Source organism: Ursus americanus, chromosome 1 (genome assembly GCF_024610735.1).
Source record: "Ursus americanus isolate L20-20 chromosome 1, mUrsAme1.1.p, whole genome shotgun sequence".
Lineage (NCBI taxonomy): Eukaryota > Metazoa > Chordata > Mammalia > Carnivora > Ursidae > Ursus > Ursus americanus.
The window spans coordinates 38509765-38529320 of NC_142127.1; the positions used below are offsets into that span (position 1 = coordinate 38509765).

Here is a 19556-nt window from a genome sequence, read left to right on the forward strand (position 1 = left end):
TTTGTGGGGAGGGAGTGTTTTCTGATTTTGGAGAGACCCAGGTAGACTGTTGAGGCCCTGGCAATGTTTAATGTATTGCCCTCAGTGATGGTTACACAGATATTGCCTTGATAACTCATTAAACTGCACATTTTATGTTTTTTATGTCTGTATGCTATATCTTACCATAAAAAGGGGGTTTTGAAAAGGAAAAAAATTAGTCTTTTTAATTAAAAATTTTAGCTTTAGGGGAAACTTTTTTTTAAAAAGACCATCTGTTCTTTCTCGGCTACATCATCTCTCTCCCACCCCTTCTCCGCACAGGGTGTCAGTAGGGTCTCTGTTAGTTCCGGCACTGACAGCTTCACACTAGAGACTCTCACACATCCCCGATTCAGTGGGGCATGAGTGGATGTGTGGCTGTGCACACGTGCACACACACACATGCACACACACTCATGAGGCTTCCCTCCCTGTGTTTCAAGAGAGTACCTTTGCTCCTCCTCCCGGGTTGGCAAGAAGAGGGACTAGCCTCTCCTCAACCACTCTGCGGTTCCCCAAAGACCCACCCCCCCAAAAAAGCTCCCCACTTCTTCCTCCCAGGCCTTCTGGGCAGGAAAGAGGGCAGACCTGCTGGCTCTCAGACAGGTGTTGTCAGTGAGCCCCCCCCCCCCAGCTGGGCAGCTCCAGTGCCTGAGAGTGCCCTGGACTAAGACCAGTGTGGCGCTCAGCGTATAGTTCTCAGCAGTGGCCCCAAAGAGCCCATTTTGGTAGAGGGAGCTTTATGGCATCCTGTTACACTGTTGATGGAACACCGATTATATGCCAGGCATTTCACTGGTCGTTTACGTGGTGCAATGCTTTATAATTTACAACAATTTATTCATCTTCAGAACAATCCTATGAAATAGATAGGTGATATCTAATTATTTCCACTTTCCAAAGATGCCAGTGAGGCTCCTAAGGTCTGAGTATCTCATCTAAAGTCACGGTAAAGGGCTGGCCGTACCTCTGAATACCTACCATACCCAAGCCTCTTGCAGAAAAGGAACCCCATGTAGTTCCTCAGGCAGGGTTTGTTTGATGTTATCTCCAGATCCTTCCCACTCCCGGTCCACAGTCGATTTTGCCAGAAGAGGTGAACTGACTCAAGGGCAGCCAAGCTATAGGGCAGAGATAGATGGAGTGGCCGCAGGAAAGAGCTGCCCAAACAGGAATGATGGTTATTGGGTAGAGAATTAGATTATCTCGGAAAGGTTTTGTGCAAAATACAGGGAAGCTGTTGTTATAATAGGAAACGCTAAAAGACCCCAGCGATGAGGAAGTTGTGCACAGGTCCGTAAGGCGGTAGAAATCATCAATAGCCTGGGAGTACGAGTAGGAATAAGGTTGACTGTGAACAGAAAACATGTATCTATTGATACCAACAGAAGGCAAGTTACTTAGATGACGCTGGCAGGAGCCCTGGAAGCCAAGATTTCAGGGGACCAAGTTCTCATAATGATGGGAGAGCAGCACTCTTGTTGCTGGGGGTGCTCAGTCCGCCTCTGTCTCTGTTGGCCTCTGTTGGACTGGCGGCCTCCATGCGCTCTGTGTGGTGGTGGCGGGGAAGCCAGGGCCAAGAAGCTAGGCTCCCAGGGGCTCTGGCCTGCGCAGGCTGTGGAGGTCGGGTGCAGCCCCCTGCTCTGCTTCCAGGGCCGGCGGGAGGCCACTCACTGTGCCGGGCAAGCAGCAGCCCTCCCAGCAACCCGAGGTGGGCTGCTGCGGGAAGTACTTCCCATTTGGCTTCAACATTGTCTTCTGGGCGCTGGGAGCCCTGTTTCTGGCCATTGGCTTCTGGGCGTGGGGCAAGAAGGGCATTCTCTCCAGCAGCCCGGTGCTGACAGATCTGGGAGGCCTCCACCCCGTGCAGCTGTTCGTAGTGATCAGAAGTATCCTGGTGGTGCTGGGCTTTGCCTGCTACATTCGGGCCCTCCTGGAGATCACCTTCCTGCTCGAGTTTTTCTCAGCATTCATCTCCTCTTCTTCCTGGGGCTGGCAACAGGGATCTTGGCCTTGGTACTGAAGACTAGATTTGAGACCAGCTCAGTTTCTTCCTGAACTACAACATCAAGGCCATTGGGACAACATTGACCTCCAGAACTTCATTGACTTTGCTCAGGAATATCTGTCTTGCTGCAGAGCCTGAGGGCCTAATGACTGGAAACTCAATATTTATTTCAACTGCACTGCCTTGAACCCCAGCCAGGAGTGCTGCAGGATGCTCTTCTCCTGCTATGTCAGGGACCCTGTGGAAGGTGTCCTCAGCACCCAGTGTGGCCAGGACTCCGGGCTCAAACTGGAGCTGGAGCAGCGGGGCTCCAGCCACACCAAAGGCTGATGCGTGGGCCAGTTCGTGAAGTGGCTGAGGGACAACCTGATTGTTGTGGCTGGGGTCTTTGTGGCCATCGCCCTCCTCCAGATCTTTGATATTTGTTTGGCCCAGAGCCTTGTGAGGGACATCAAGGCAGTGAAGAGCAACTGGTGAGGCTGCCGCAGTGGCCATGGCCACCTGCCTGGCCTACCCAGGGACCACCCCTTCCAACTTCCCCTGCCTCGCTACTGTGCCGCTGTGCCCAAGATGGGCAGGGACCTCATGCCCATGATGGGCAAGTGTTTCTGCTTGGACCTGAGCTCCATGTGGAGCTTGAGTGTGGGCGAGCTGTGCACCCATGGAGACAGCGGTGTGCCTCTGCCTGGGGTGCCTGTCCTGGAGCTGTGTGCATGGAGGACGGGTGTGTCTATGTGAGTGTGCACAGGGAGCCATCATCTTAGCTGTTGTCGGGTGGCAGGCTCTCCAGGGGGCTAGGAATGGCACAATGAGGAGAGTGCAGGCCAGGTTGGGTGGGAGGGGTCTTTTTTAGCTCTATTTTGCCTACCCTAACCAATATAATAACTAAACAAATGTTACACTTTTAGAGGGGAATTTGATAGTACTTATCAAAATAGTAAAAGCAGAAATATTTTTGATATAGCAATTTCATTTATAAGAATATATCATACAGAAATAAATAAGCAGGTAAGATTTTATGTACCAGGATTTCCACTGTAACATTATTCACAGTAACAAAAACTGAAGACACCCCACAGGTACATCTTTAGGGAAATGCTTAAATAAATTATATTACAAGTATCCAATGAAATGCTATGCGGCTATTTAAAAGAAGCAGCTCTGTGGCATGAGGATAAATGATGTCCTTTATAAATTAATGAATAAAAATTTGCAAATAATATTCATAGCATTTTCTGGGTTTTATAAAACAACCTTAAATATATAATCTAATATATATTATAATATGATTCTAATCTAATATACATCTAATATATAAAAATTCATATGTACATTATACATATTTATATGTACCTAGAAAATGGTCTAGAAAGTTATATACCATATATGAGTAGTGATTACCTTTAAAGATTAGGAGCACCGTGGTAGTTTTAAACTATATCCACAAGTACTTCTGACCTCCTCTTTGCAAAGGTGGGGCCCAGTTTCTATCCCATTGAGTGTGGCTGGATTTACTGTGTGTGTGTGAGTCCAGAGATGACGTCATAAAAGACATTTGGATGCCTCCTTCTTCTGTCTTTTGGATCATTCACCCTTGACACAGCTAGCTCTTACCTTGTGAAAACACCTAGCAGCTCTAAGGTGAGGTCTATGTGTTGAAGAACTGAGGTCCGCCAACAAGCAGCACTAACTTGCCAGGTGTGTGAGTAGGTCCTACCGTGGTAGTAGACCCTTCCACCCCAGTCAAGCCTTCGGATGACTACCATCCCTGCTGGCATCCTCACAGCAGTTTGTGAGAAACTCTGAGCTGAGAACCACCCAGCTGAGCCATTCTGGATTTCTGATCCACAGAAGCTGGTAACATAATAGATGTTTATTGCTTCAGGTTTTTAGGCTTTAGGGGTAATTTGTTATGCAATAATAGCTAACTAAAATGAGAATGAAGAGAGGGTAGGGGAGGGCACTACTTTAAAATTTTTTTATATTCCTCTTCATTGTTTACATTTGTATGATTAACATTTGTAATTTTTCAATAAAAAAATTTTCAAGTTGAAGAGGGCAACCTTTAAAGCTCATCATTTGCTGGACCTAGAAAGAATCATACATATCTCAAAAAATGTGCAAGAAACTCTTTCAATGACTAGAAGAAGTGACTGCATATAGAGAGAAACAGGCCAAAAATATATAAAATATCTGCTCCTAGTGATACAAAATATAAGACGTTGCCAGTCATCGATCATTATTATGTTTTTCTGCCTGAATATTAGTCAGTCACCCCTGACTTGGAAAAGAGAAAACCACAGAAGGGCATTTCTCTCTGTTGTGCAAATGTTTGTGTTTGTGTTAACAACGGACAAAGAGCCCCTTTCTGATTTTTTTCCTTCGAAAACCAGTACTTAAAACCTGCAGTTTTGATTAATGGTAATGCCCCTAGTTAAGATACCAGCTGAAGAAGTCAAGTCAGTATTTAACAGCTGCTTCTTTCTCAACACTCCATAGCCTTCCTCTGGGTTGTACCCATTTGAACTTCAATATTTGTCCTTTGCTCACATTATTTCTTCTCTTCTACCCAATTGTTGCATCTGTGTACTCCTGGGGCAGTCCAGCCAGGTTGCAAAGCAAGGACTTCCTTAAAAAAACCAATGACTTAATGACTTCCCCTGTTCATAGTTACATTTAATTCCTGTTCAGCTACTGGCACCAGGGGGACCGATGTCTGCATCCTGTAGCAAATATTCCCATCATTTCTTCCTCTCCACTTAAAAACATTCTTTAGCTCTTACTAAAGTTAAGGGCCCCAGAGTTCTTTGTGTGAGTATTGCATGTACTGTTATAGGGATTTTATTCATGTACCAGATTTTTTAAAAAGTGAATATTAATCTTTGCTGTTGTATAAGCTAAACATCTGCAATTTTCCATATGTCATGACACCATCAAGGGAGAAAGAAGTGTAAGAGAAGAAGGGAAGAGTCATTAAAAAGAGAATGTTAGGCTGGCTATTTCAAAGGAATCTAGACCTAGCCTGACTGTCTGAAAAGTTAAAGTAATTGTTCAACTTGAATTACATCATCAACCCAAGTTGGGGTGCTCAGGGCATTCCAGTCACGGCTATTCCAGCTAACCACCCCAGGAGCATAAAAACTGCTCTCAACCTGTTCTTGTTCATTTTTAGAATCCAGGCTTAATTAGCATTCAGACAGGAACTTGACACCTATTTGACTCACTTAAAATATGTTAGTAAAATAATCGTCCCAATATCCTCCCCTAGTCCCTTTTGCTAGCGTAGTCAAAGCATCCGCTATAATATTCCCGAAAGATAGTGGCGATCTATACTGTTTTGACTATGGAAAGCGGGTCTTTTTGGGTACTGACTGCTTTATGGTCTCATTTGGATTGTGGTGGGTAAATAAGAGTGAGATAAAGTCCAAATAAACTGGCTCTCAAATCCCCATGCTTGTATGGATTTATTTGGTCCTTTGATGTCTTTTTTGTGTCTCTGTTGGACTGTTTCAAATATGCACTTAAGTCACCCATAGAAAAGGCTACTAATGTAAACGGACATGTGTTTAGAATGGGCTGTCATCTTAACCTTCCCAGAGATGCAAACCCATAAAGCACAAAGGGTCAATTGGAATTACCTCTTCTGTTTCTTCTTTTAAATATGAGAGGTTGCAGAGTTCAGAGAGCCCTTTCCTTCTCGTCTCTCTATTTATTCAGGTGACTTAAATTTTGGCTGTTAGAAGGAGGGGTTGACCCTCAACTCTGGGACATTCTTCTTAAAATTGAGTTTTAACTTTCATGCCTTACTGCTTATTTTAAGAGTACTATTTGAGTCTTTGATACTCTATCTTCACAGTGTTTCCCATAAAAAAAAATCTATAGGTATAGGAGTGTATAATCTGAAGTATTTGAACTCATTTTGTAAATGCTCTTCAAGTTAAAAAAGTTTTTTTTAATCAGTAAAGTAACACTAAAATTGGAAAGCAGAAGGAAAAATCATCTGTAATCTATGACTCAAATTCACATGCTGCTAAAATAGGCCCACACAGAGGCGAGGTGGGACACTGACCCAGCCAAGCACATCTAGGCTGGTATATTGGAACTGGTACATACTGGCTGCTTAACAGCGCTAGAACCGGGGTTCTGTACAAGTATACAGACTGCTTTTCACATATAACATTTTATCACAAAAGCATTTTCAAGTAGAGTCTTCACAAGAGAAGGAATTATATTCCTCAGGTTTATAATTTTTTGGAGTGTACTTAGAAAAGTCAAAATCTAGCTATTTTATATCAACAGCTTCAACTTTGGTTGAATACTTAAGGTCTTACAGTTAGCTGTGTGGTAGAAAGGAGGCACAATGTAAAAACTATTTTAAAAGCTTAAAGGCTCATCCTCCCTTTGCTGAAAATTACATCCCTCAAAGAAGCAGGTCAATGGTAAGCAACCACGCTCTACCTGAGACGTCTGGATTAGATCAGTCTCTCTAGCATGCTTGAGAGCACACTTCATTTCAAAACGTGAATCCCTCCCCAAATTAGTATATTTGGAGCAGTAACAAAAATGTGTCTATAATGCTTTTAATGAACTTAACAAAATTACCCGCACTCTGAGGGATTAAAGGTGAGATTTATGTAGCAGCAAATAGAGCTCTTGAAAACAAGTGGGTATCACCCTGGGTAATAGGAGGCATTCTGAAGTGATCACTTGAAGGTTTTTGAGGAACAGAAATAGCATAATGCTGCCTTTCAATTTTATGGCAATGTCTGTACGATCGGCTTGGCATCCCTAATATCTCCTTGTCCCCAATCTCATTTTAGTCATTTTTGCTTCTGGTCTTGCGGGGTTCAGTTTCAGATCCTAGGTGAGGTTAGTTCAGTTCGTCACTTCGTTGTGCTACTGAGGCCACAGAAGTATGCACTGTTTGTCTGTGTGGTGAGAATTCTCTCTTAACAGTAAACCTTTTCTTCACTTCCTGGTTCTCTATCCCTCTCGACCCCCAAGGCTGGGAGGTTGTGAGCAGCGGAACATGTGATACTGGGAGGCTGAGGGAAATAATGGAAAAGGCTCTGATTTTAGAATCAGATGAAACTGAAATCAAGTGTACATGTTAGAGGGGATTCTTGGATAAATTACTTGACCTGTCTAAGCCTCAGATTTCTCATCTGAAAATTAAACAATATCAAGGTTTGTTATGAGAATTAGATAACGTGAGCGATAGGACACTCAGCTGTAGGTAGCAGGTCCTCTCAGTAGTGCTAACTCTCTGCTGTTACTAGTGCCCCACTTCTAGCACGTGGTGGGGTTGAACTTCATGGCCCACTTTTGTTGTATGGGGCCTTAAAACTGGTTCTAGCTAATGAATTGTTAGCGAAAGTGATGCATTTTGAAACTGCCAGTGCAAGGCCCTTTCCTTTTGACATGGTGATAGGCAACATTCAAGATGGTGGCTGTTCTCTCAGCTTGGGTTCAATGGCTACTGAGGAGAATGTCCCTGCTGGCCCAACAAGGGTGAATAGAATGAACAAGAAACACATTCTGGCATTTTCAGTCACTGAGATTTGGTATTATTATTATAGCATAACCCAACCTATCCTGTTGCTTTCCTCTATTTGAACAACAAAGTATAAAAATGGAGAGAAGAAAAAAAAAACTGAGAGAAGAGGAGCACAGTTTAATTCGTGGATTGTGGAGACATCTGACAGATTTTCCGATTTCTCCCTGGTCTTATGGTAAAGTTGTATTTCCAGACTGAATCTAGAAACAGCGGTGGTGGAGATGGCTCCATGCTTCAGCCCAAGTAGAGGAGCTTGGCGACTCAGAGATAAGAGGGCAAGCTATTTACAGTGTCATACCGGACACACGGGGGAAATCTTGAGAAATCTCCTAGGGCTTTTATGTATTTCAGATTTACTCTTGGGTGAATCAACAATATTATACTCTCCCTACCCCTACTGGCAGTCTTACTTAGAAAGCATTGTTGAGTTCCAAGGAAACAAATCTGTTATATTTATAAATAAAAATAAAGACAGTATCTCTTGGAAAGGAATGTTTTTTTTCACCGAATAAAATTTAATTTTGAAAAAAATAAATGTTAGTCAGAATATTTAAATGTCCTATTGCCTTCCCCTTCATTCAGTTAACTAGATTTATCAATAAAATTTTCTCCTCAGAGGGCTAGTTGAATATGACCTAGTAGCAATAAAAAAAATTGCAATAGAATGGCAAATTTTATTTTAACAAACGTTATTACAGCCAGTGTCTCTGAATAATGAGAATGTTTACCAGCCCACGTTGATAATGGAGGATTTTATGCATTATTTATTGTTAACTGAATTCCAGAATAATAATGGTGAATCTCTGTTAGTGCTCAGTATAATGACAGCTGATTCATAATTGTGATACTTTACAGAAAAACGAAAGGTAACGTTTAGTCAGGTATTACTGTTGGCCGGCAGTATGCTGAGTGTTTTTTTTTTTTTTTTTTAAGATTTTATTTATTTATTTGACAGAGACAGCCAGCGAGAGAGGGAACACAAGCAGGGGGAGTGGGAGAGGAAGAAGCAGGCTCCTAGCGGAGGAGCCTGATGTGGGGCTCGATCCCAGAACGCCGGGATCACGCCCTGAGCCGAAGGCAGATGCCTAACGACTGCAGCACCCAGGCGCCCCAGTATGCTGAGTGTTTTGAGCAGAATTGCATTCAGCTTCCTACAACAGAACTCCAACCACAGCGGCTTAGCCAAATGGAGTTCACTTTTCCATGCACAAGAAGTTCAGAGGTAGGATGTTCAATTCCGACACAGCTGCTTGAGAAAATCTTCAAGGACCCAGTTCCTCCTAGCTTCCTCATCTACCATCCATAGGTTTTGTTCTCTTGGTTACTAGATGGCTGCTTTTCTTCTAGGTGTTCTCATGTTATACAGAACAAAAAAGGAAGAGCAAAAAGCAAAACACATCCCGGCTGGCTCTGTCCCCTCCGCCTTTAAAAAAAAATCAGAAACTATTACTTTTCTGGAAACCCTTCCCTATAGAACAGAAACATATGGTCACCATAGCTGTAAGGGGGTCTGTGGAGGGAGTATTTTAGCTGGGCATATTGCTACCCCAAATGAAATCGTGTTTCTGTTAATAAAAAAAAAAAAAAAGAAAGAAAGAAAGGTAGAATAGATCTTGGATAAACAACTAGCAATATCCTCCATTAAGCCTCAAGGGCATTATCCCAGATTTTTCAACGAACTATGAAGCAGCTCTATTATTTCCCCATTTTATACATTAGGAAATCGAGGCACGGAGGGCTGAAATCGCTTACCAAGGGTTACGCAGGTGGTAGGTGGCAACACAGGACGAGGCTAGGCCCCCTATGGGGGATGGCCCTCAAGTACTCACAAAACGCAAAAATGGCAAGCTGATTGAGTTTGGAGCTTGGTTCTCCTGAGTCCTCTTACTGCTTAATCAATCACGCAGAGAGCCAGCTGGGGGCATGGCCAAGGTCTCTTGGGCAAGGTGCCAGCAGGTCCCTATGGGAGGCAGTTATGCTGTCATACTTTCCCTGATGTAACCACATACTCTCAGACTCCAAATAGTCTTGAGGCAACTGTGACAAGCATCAGTATGAGGCTGCTAATGAGGCAGGGTTCATGAGTGCAAAAAACTTCTTGGCACATCATGATTTTGGGAAGCAACATAGGTTGGGGGAGGGGTGATTGCAAAGGTGTGGGTTTCTGCCCTCTGGGTTTAGGGACCTTTGTTTTAGGAATGGTATAGGCACTTTGGGCTCAGGGAGAGAACAAATCATTTTGAAGCAACAAATATTGACAAAAATTTAAATAGTCATTAAAATGCCGGCTGGGGGGGGTGGGGGGAAGCTGTTTGTACTGCCCTGTTATCTTTATTCATTGCTTTAGTTAACTTTAACAGCTCCTGGCCTGTAGTAAAATACATGAAGTATAGCAACAAGAAAAAAGGCTCAGCTCAGGGCAGGAGAGCACAGGCACTGGGAGCCAGCCAGTGTTCTCAGGTTGTAAAATAAAATCTCTAGACCAATCGGACACTGGCCTCGGGCCATGGCAGTGATTAATGCCAGAGTTGTGAAAAGTGCTATGGTGGGAATGGTTAGCCAGGTTGTAGTGTGTGTGTGTGTGTGTGTGTGTGTGTGTGTGTGTGTGTGTGTGTTGGTTGTTTTTTTTTTAAAAGCAGCTTAACATGAAACATAATTTTTAGCTGGTTTGGAATCTAAAAATAAAGACTCGTTTACTTTTCTTTTTTAATTAAGAACTTAAGCAACTTTATAGGAGAAAAGAAGCCTAAGAAACATTAACTCTAAACTGGCTTGTTCCAGTTCTCTCCTGATCTTTGTTCAGATACTTTCACACAGTTTTACACAATTATAATTGTTATAGTAGAAATAGAATTCTGGGCTCTACTTTTTCCACTTAAGTTTATTTCATATGAACATTTTCAGACTTGTTTGAAATACATACTTCTTTTTTTTAAGCTGTGTTTTGTTGCATAGATCTGCCATGGTTTGCTTAATCATCTCCCTATTGTTGAGCATGTGGGCTGTTTTCATGGTTTTGCTGTTATAAATGATGCCACTTCCAACATCTTTGTATAAATTCTTTATTTCCTTTTTTTCCTTGAGGTTATTTCTTTTTTTTTTTAATATTTATTTATTTGACAGAGACAGCCAGCGAGAGAGGGAACACAGCAGGGGGAGTGGGAGAGGAAGAAGCAGGCTCATAGCGGAAGAGCCCGATGTGGGACTCGATCCCGGAACGCCAGGACCACGCCCTGAGCCGAAGGCAGACGCTTTAACGACTGCGCTACCCAGGCGCCCCCCTTGAGGTTATTTCTTTATTCCTGTTGGTTACTCATGAAGAGTTGCTTGTTTCAGTGCTCTGATGTACAGTGTTCTCAGCAATGTAGAAGCCCACCTGCTTTTCCACATCACCCTACGTGCTGATTATTTGCCTCTTGTCCCTTAGCTCCCCATCTACCCGTCCACACAGTCTGCTTCGGAATGCTGGGACTAGGAGCCTGCAAACCTCATTTCCCAGGCTTCATTTCTAGCTAGCTTTCTGTTAGGTTCTGCCAATAGAAGGTTCCAGCAGAAAATTAGAAGGCATTCGAAGGAAAGAGGGGAGAAGTCAGAGTTCTCTCTCTGTTTCTGGCAGTATCTCTAGAAGTGACTTCATTTCTGGATGCCCTCTCCCTGGTGTTCCCAGCATCCTGTTTAGCACTTCCAGGGACATAGTATGAAGTGCAATCCTATTTTATTAGAGTGTTACCTCCTCCTTTTTTGTTCCCTCAGCTGCTGTCTGTCTTTCTGTCCTTACTAATCTCAGAGTTACTGACTTCTCCGTTCTTGACCTTTCAGCTCTCCCAATGATATAATTTCCTATAGTAAATGCTGTTTCTATGAAATACCTAGTTTGGTTTCTAGTTTCCTGACTAGACCCTGATTTATAAGCTGGGTCTTATAATTCTAATATATATTTTATTAAGGTAGTATGTGTTTGATGGCTACCCAACGTCTTATTTTTCATTTGTAAAAATTGCCAGTGGAGATGGATTTTCTTAAACCTGTAAACATTTGACCCATTTGTCATCAACCTAATTGTTCTACAAGTCTCTACAACGATAAAAATCTCTAGATGGCTACATATATGTGCATTAGTTAGAGACAATAAATTACTTGCATTTAGCTGAAAAAAAATAAAAATAAAACTGTACACATTTCATTAGCAAATTAAATTGTAGATTTAGATCTAGTCTTAGTAACTTTATTCACTTTGTTAGCTTATTTTTCTGTTTTAACAAATACTATAGTGGATTGAATGGTGGCCCCCAAAAGATATGTCTCTGTCCAAATACCTAGAACACATGAATGCTGCCTTATTTGGAAAAAGGGTCTGTTGATGTAATTAGATTAAGAATTTGGGGATTATATCATCCTGGATTATCTGGGTAGATGCACAAAATCCAATTACAAGTGTCCTTATAAAGAAAAGGCAGAGGGGGCGCCTGGGTGGCTCAGTTGGTTAAGCGTGTGCCTTCAGCTCAGGTCGTGATCTTGGGGTCGTGGGATCGAGCCCCATCCCCCACCCCCACTCCTGGTCTGGCTCCCTGCTCAGCCGGGAGACTGCTTCTCCCTTTCCCTCTGCCCACCCCCACCCCCGCTCCTGTACTCTTTCTTTCTCTCTCACAAATAAATAAATAAAATCTTAAAAAAAAAAAAAAAAAGGCAGAGAGATTTGAGCCAGACAGAAGAGGAGAAAGCACAGGCAGAGAGGAAGAGAAGGCTGTGTGCACTTGGAGGCAGAAACTGGAGTTACGTGGCCACATCTAAGAAATGCTTGGGGCCTCAGAAGCTGGAGGAGGTAAGGAAGGATTCTTCCCCAAAGCGTCTGGAGGGGGTAGAGAAGCCTGCCCTGCTGACACCCTTATTTTAGACTTCTGGCCTCCAGAATTGTGAGAAAGGAAATTCCTGTTGCTTTAAGCCACCAAGTTTGGGCAATCTGCTGCAGCAGCCACAGGAAACTCATACAAATATTATATAATTTCAATATCTACTGTTAAAAACTATTTTTTCTTTATTCCATTTGTAATATTCAAAGTATTTATACATTAAAAGGGAAAAAGAACACATCAATATTGCCATGAGATAATTGGGTTTCAGATGTTTCTTTACTTATATCCATCTCTTATTTAGTATTTGTTCCCACCTTTTTTAGGTGAGATTTATTACAGGTTGTTCTGTTCTTTTCTGTTCCATTTTGCTGATGACTCAAATAAACCTGATAATTAGGCCTCTGTGTCATTCATGTTCAAGGGAAAAAAAAAAACCTAACAGCTTTTTATTGAGCCAAGACTATTACAAATAATTTGTCTTTGTCTATCAGGTGTTCCTTGACTAACAGGGGGCTACATCCCAATAAACCCATTATCAATTGAAAATATCCTAAGTCAAAAATGCATTTAATACACCTTGCCCACCAAACAGCCTACCTTACACACGCTCAGAATACTTCCATTAGCCTGCAGTTGGGCAAAATCATCAAACACAAAGCCCTTTTCTTTTTGAGTACGGAAAATCTCATGCAGCATACTGAATATGGTACTGAAACACCGTGTGAAACACAGAATGGTTGTGTGCGTACAGGACGGCAGTGATTGTACATGTTGCCCACCCCTGAGCTCCCGCGGCTGACTGGGAGCTGTGGTCTGCTACCACTGCCCAGCAGAGAGGATCATACTGCACACTGCCCACCTGGGAAAAGATCGAAGTTCAAAATCCGAAGTACAGTTTCTATGGAATGTGTATCATCGTAAGGCCGAAAAATCATAAGTGAACCATCAGTCAGGGAGAAGCTGAATGGTTTTTCCTTTCAATCCTTTTTTTTTTCTTTCATTTTCAATCCATCTATTATCCTTTCTTTTCCCTTTCTTTTGCTTCTTCTTATACATGTGATCCCCAACCTGTTTTTCGTTTTTTGGTTTTATGATAAGGGGCCTCTCGATGGCTCGCTTGGCTGGGCCTCTGACTCTTGCTTGTGGCTCAGGTCATGGAATGGAGAGGGTCCTCTTGCTTAGCACTCAGTGTGGAGTCTGCTTGTCCCTCTCCCTCGGCTCCTCCCCCTGCTTGTGCTACCTCTCTAAAATAAATAAAATCTGGAAAAAAAATTGTGGTAAAACACACATGTTTATTTTTTAATCACCAAAGATCCCCTTGATTATTTCCCCCATATAGTTCATAATTTGGAGGATTTTTGTCTTTAACCTTTATTTGCCACTGGTGGTGGCTATTTGTTGGTTGCTTCTCCCTAATTGGGTATTCATCTGGGAACTTTCGTTTTCTTGTTGTAGCCCACATGCTTCAAGGAAAACTATCTCCTCTAACCCAGAGGTAGGCCATGATTGACTTAGGTAGTCAGCCCCCTCCAGCCCCTCCACCGATGTTGATTTAGGTAGAAGAGGGCATTGGACCACATGGTCCAATCAAGGTCAGTTTCAGGGTTCTTGCTTGGAATGTTGAGACAGGAATGTGTATTCTCTCCTACCTGATATAAACAAGAAACCATACAGCCCAGCTGAGGTTGGCAGTTATGTTACATGGTCAAGGGGAATTGGTGTTAAGATGAAGGATGAAGCTCACATTGTACATAGCTGAGCAGAGGAGGAAAAGAAAATGGATCTTTGATTACCTTGGTGAGTTTCTGGATCATCTGATTTTTGAAGTTTGCTTTACCTGTGGCCTTGGCACTTAAGTGAGTGTGCACTGTTATTGGTTAAGTCCTTTTAAGCTGAGTTTTTCCTGATTCTGTCCTTAACTGGTTTATAAAGAAATAATTATTTTTATTAAGACATGTAAATTTGAGTCTTTGATCCATAACTGTAACACCTGTTACCATTTATTATCTGCTATGTCATTACATTGAGAAGTAGGTACTATTATTTGCCCATAAAACAGAATGAAATCTTGCCATTTGCAACAAATGGATAGAGCTAGACAGTATAATGCTAAGTGAAATAAGTCAGTCAGAGAAAGACAAATGCCATATGATTTCACTCACATGTGGAATTTAAGAAACAAAACAAATGGGGGGACCTGGGTAGCTCAGTCGGTTAAGCATCTGCCTTCAGCTCAGGCCATGATCCCAGGGTCCTGGAATTGAGCCCCACATCAGGCTCCCTGCTCAGCGGGGAGTCTGCTTCTCCCTCTGCTTCTGCTGTTCCCCTAGCTTGTGCTCTCTGGCTCACTCTCTCTCTCTCTCTGTGTCTCTCCCTCTATCTCTGTCAAATAAATGAATAAAAATCTTAAAAAAAAAAAGAAAGAAAACAAATGAGCAAAGAGGGGAAGAAAAGAGACAGAAAGGCAAACTAAGACACAGACTCTTAACTGTAGAGAACACACTGATGGTTACCAGAGGGGAGGTGGGTGGGGGGATGGGTGAAATAGGTGATGGGGATTGAGGCGTGCACTTGTGATGAGCACTGGATGATGTATGGAAGTGTTGAATCACTTTATCGTACACCTGCAACTCATATTACACCGTATGTTAACTGGAATTAAAATAAAAACAACAACAAAAAGAAAAGTAGTTACAATCATAGTCATTAAAAGTATAACTCATATGTCTGCTGCAGAGGGGGGTAGAATGGCACATAAGGACACACAGAAACAATGCATTAGCACAACTTTATTTTATTTTATTTTTAAGATTTATTTATTTAATTGAGAGAGAGAGTGCATGCGCCAGTTGGGGGAGGGCGTAGAGAGAGAGGAAGAGAGAGAATCCTTGGGCGGACTCACTGCTGAGAGCAGAGCTCAACATAGGGCTCAATCCTGGGACCCTAAGATCATGACCTGAGCTGAAATCAAGAGTCAGACGCTCAGGCGACTGAGCCACCCAGGTGCTCCAACTTTAAATTTAATAATAGGCACTCTCTCATTCTTACAGTGTTTCTTGAGGGGTGCCTGGCTGGCTCTTGATCTTGAGATCACGAGTTCAAGCCTCTCACTAGGGTTAGGGATTACATAAAAAAAAAAATTTAAAAATTTATTTAAGATTTTTTAAAAAATTATTTGAGAGAGAGAGAGTGGAGCAAGAGAGAGAGAACATGAGTTGGGGGTGGGGAGGGAGAGGGAGAAGCAGGCTCCCTGATGAGTAGGGACCCTAACATGGGGCTCTATCCCAGGACCCTGGGATCATGACCTGAGCTGAGGGCACATGCTTAACTGGCTGAGTCACCTAGGCGCCCCTAAAAATATTTTTTAAAAAATGTTCCTTGGTGCACTCACTGCAGGAAACTTCTTGGTGGGGGCGGAGGAGATCCTTCATACACATTGCTTCGTCCCTTTGCTATCTTACAGTTTCCTTTTACCTCCTGTCCCTAGAAGCAAACACAAATTTCTCTCTTGTCACACTCAGAGCAGTCTGGCCCTTGTTTGTGATATCTTGCTAGTTAATTCATACTTGGGACCAAAGGTCTCACTTCTTGACCCAATAAATGTTTTCCTAGTAAATATCTTCTAAAGGGGAATTCTGATGCCAGTTATTAAGATAACAGTTTCACCTTGGGGTGCAATGAGGTGAAATCACTTTGCCAACAGCTCATACCTAAAAGGGGCAGAACTGGGATGTGAATGTGGGTCTGCCTGTCTCTAAAGCCCAAGGCCTTTTTATTATGCTGTGGCAACTCTCAACGAGAGCATTAAAGGTTGTGTGACTTCTGAGTCTAGGTTAGAAAAGGCCATACAGGGGCGCCTGGGTGGCGCAGTCGTTAAGCGTCTACCTTCGGCTCAGGGCGTGATCCCGGCGTTCTGGGATCAAGCCCCACATCAGGCTCCTCCGCTGGGAGCCTGCTTCTTCCTCTCCCACTCCCCCTGCTTGTGTTCCCTCTCTCGCTGGCTGTCTCTCTCTGTCAAATAAATAAATAAAATCTTAAAAAAAAAAAAAAAAAGAAAAAGAAAAGGCCATACAGCTTCTGCTGTTGCTCTTGGGAACTCGCTCTGTAAGCCTTCAGCTGCCACATAAGAGGTTTGGCTATGCTGGGGCCACCACATGGAGAAAGCATATAGCCAGACAGAGAGATGCCTACGAGGCCCTAGCTCTTCTGGGTCTTCCCAGTCCAGGTGCCAGACCACGCTGAGCTGTGTTCAGACTGCAACTCATGACACATCCTGAATGAGAACGGCCTGACTGAGACCAGACTGTGGATCAATATTGTACGAAGACACTAAGTTTGGTGTGGTTCTTCACGCAGCAATAGATGACTTGGAAAAATGCAGAATTTATATTCACTCAATCATGCAACATGTTCCTTGTCCTTATGAAGCTCCCATTCTAGTAGAAAAAGCTGTCAACTTTTAAGCCACTCTGCCATTTGGTTATGGGCATTATTTATTGTGCAGATTGCTCTTGTCAAGGGCCTCTGGAAGTTATGTTTCAATCAACATCTGGAGCCGGGCTTTGTGTTTGATACATTCGTCTTTCTAAGTGATGATACACAGGACCTTTTTAAATGGCTATTTTTAAAAGGTATTATTTTGATTTTCAACTTCCTACTTTTTCCCATCCGATTTTTTTAAAAAATTGAACTTTTTGTTTTGAGATCATTGTTAATAACACATGCAGTTGTAAGAAATAATAGAAAGCTCTCCTGTAAAAACAAAAAACAAAGAAACAAAAAGCAAAGCTCTCCTGTACCCTTTACCCATTTTATCGCTAACAGTGTACTGCCACCGAGATACTGATGTTGACAGAGTCAGGAAACAGAACATTCCTATCACTACAAGGATCTCTTCCGATGTCCTTTCATAGCTCCCTCCCCTCCACACCATCCCTGACTCCTGGCAACCACTAACCTGTCCTCCATTTTTACAGTTTTGTCATTTCAAGAATGTTATGTAAATGGATCTTTCATTATGTAACCTTTTAGAATTGCCTTCTCTCATTCAGTATCATGCCCTGGAAATTCATCCAGGTTGGGAGCGTCCATATTCATTCCTTTTTATTGCTGACGAGTATTCCATGGATGTTCCACAGTTTGTCTGACTATCCCTCGGCGGAAGGATGTCTGGGTTATTTCCACTTTTGGCTATTACGAAAGAAGCTGCCATGAACACTTGTATATAGGTTTTTGGCTAAACACAAGTCTTCATTGATCTGGAATAAATTCCCAGGAGTGCGATTGTTGGGTCATATGGTGGTTGCATGCTTAGCTTTTTTTTTTTTTTTTTTTTTTAATTGCCCAACAGTTTTCAAGGGTGCTGTTTCATTTTGTATTTCCAGCGGCAATGTATGAGTGATTCAGTGTCTACATGCCACCTGATTTTGAATGGTAAGTTAAATATAGTTTCTCAGATAAATATTAGGACATTTTTTCCCCCTTTGCAGGTACCAATTCTTTGTCAACAAGCTTTAGGCCTCCAACATTCTGATTGGCTCTTAGGGGTAGGTTGAGGGTGTGAAGAGTTAGAAGATGAGGACACCATCTAATTTTAACCCCCAGTGACCGCTGTCTTATTTTGGGTTCCTGATGTTTTAACCTGTTTCTATTGTAATTGTATCAGTAATCTCTTTCCCTTCAGGAGGTCTTTTCAAAGGCCCTGAAAACCTTGAAGAGAGGCAATAGAGGAGCTGTAAAAGCAGAAAGAGGCTTAGGAAGAGCTTTGAATCCACTGAGAACTAGCAGGGCTTTAGCTCAGCTCACTAGGTAGTCAAATCAATCTTTACTAAGTAGCTGGTTTTTAGAGCAAATGCTCTAGGTAAGAGGTGACTTCTCTAATGCAGCCCAGTGGTTTAATTTCTCGTGATAATTACATTGTGTCCTATTTTCTCCTAGGCAGACATGACTCCTGTTAAAGCTACTGAAACATTAAGACATGACACACACGGAAGATAGAGCAAAAGTTTATATTTAAACATTTCTGCCCCAAATTTAAAATGTTCAGATCCTTAATAGACTGTTTTAGATAGAGTTTCTAATTATTGTATTAAAATCCCAAGACTAGTTTAAAAAATAGTTTTCTAAACGCAGGCATCCTGCTTTATGTACATTTTGTCTTGGAAGGTACATCTGTCTATTCTGCATCGCCTCTTGGGGAGAAAGCCCTCTCAGGTCTAGGAACTTGATTGTCATCATCATCATCAATATTCCTCACCTGCCTGGATGACGTTGTCTGATCATCAAAGGAAAAACAGCAAACTGATTTTTAAGTAAAATCAGTTTCCATTTTGACTAGGCTATCCATAGTTATGCTCCCCACCCCCACCCCCTGGCTTAAACCGAAGCTTTTGGTAGGTGCTATTCCCTGATTTCGATTTCTTCAAATAAATATACAACTGCAAAGGAGGTTTGGCTAGTGCTTGGTCTTACAGAAAATATTTATATGGGTTCAAGCTCATAATCTCATTAGTATTGATCAGTACTATTTCACAGAATTGAAAGGATGGTTAGTTATTAGTAATGTAAATAAGATTGTAGTGGCACTTGCAAAGACTCTGGGCAAGAATTTTTTTTTAAAGGAGACATTTCCTTTAAATCAATACATTGTGTAATTAAGAATTTGCATATGTTGATTTGCATCACGTGAGGTACACTTACATTGTACATATGCTGCAATTTTTCCTCTTTAACACAGGGGAAAAGTGTAATTCTGTAAATGGCTCCTGACTGCTTCTGTTTGAGAGAAGAACTGTCAATTTACCCCCAGATGAGCCTCTGAGAGCTTAATTGGACTTATTATCTACTACTAAATCATCTTTAAGGCACTCTTCCCTTCACATTTGGCAAATGTGGGCATTCTGGACTCCTCTGATCAAGACTGTGGGTTGTTATTCCAACCAAAGCGGCCCCGGGGAACGGGGAGGGAAAAGCCTAGCTTATTGCCGACTAAATAAAAGTTAGCTTTTGTAGAGCACTTTCTAATTTACGAAGTGCTGTTCCCCTTATTTCGTTTAATCTTCCCAACAAACCCGTGAGGCAGAGACTCTATGCTCTCCTCCTTATTTCCTAGATGAGA

At 42.3% G+C, this 19556-nt stretch overlaps 1 pseudogene; it reads left to right on the plus strand.

Annotated features, from left to right (window-relative positions):
- LOC123783256 (tetraspanin-17 pseudogene) overlaps nt 1-2506 on the plus strand; it is a 62592-nt pseudogene extending 60086 nt beyond the window's left edge.
- Nucleotides 2507-19556: the final 17050 nt, after the last annotated feature.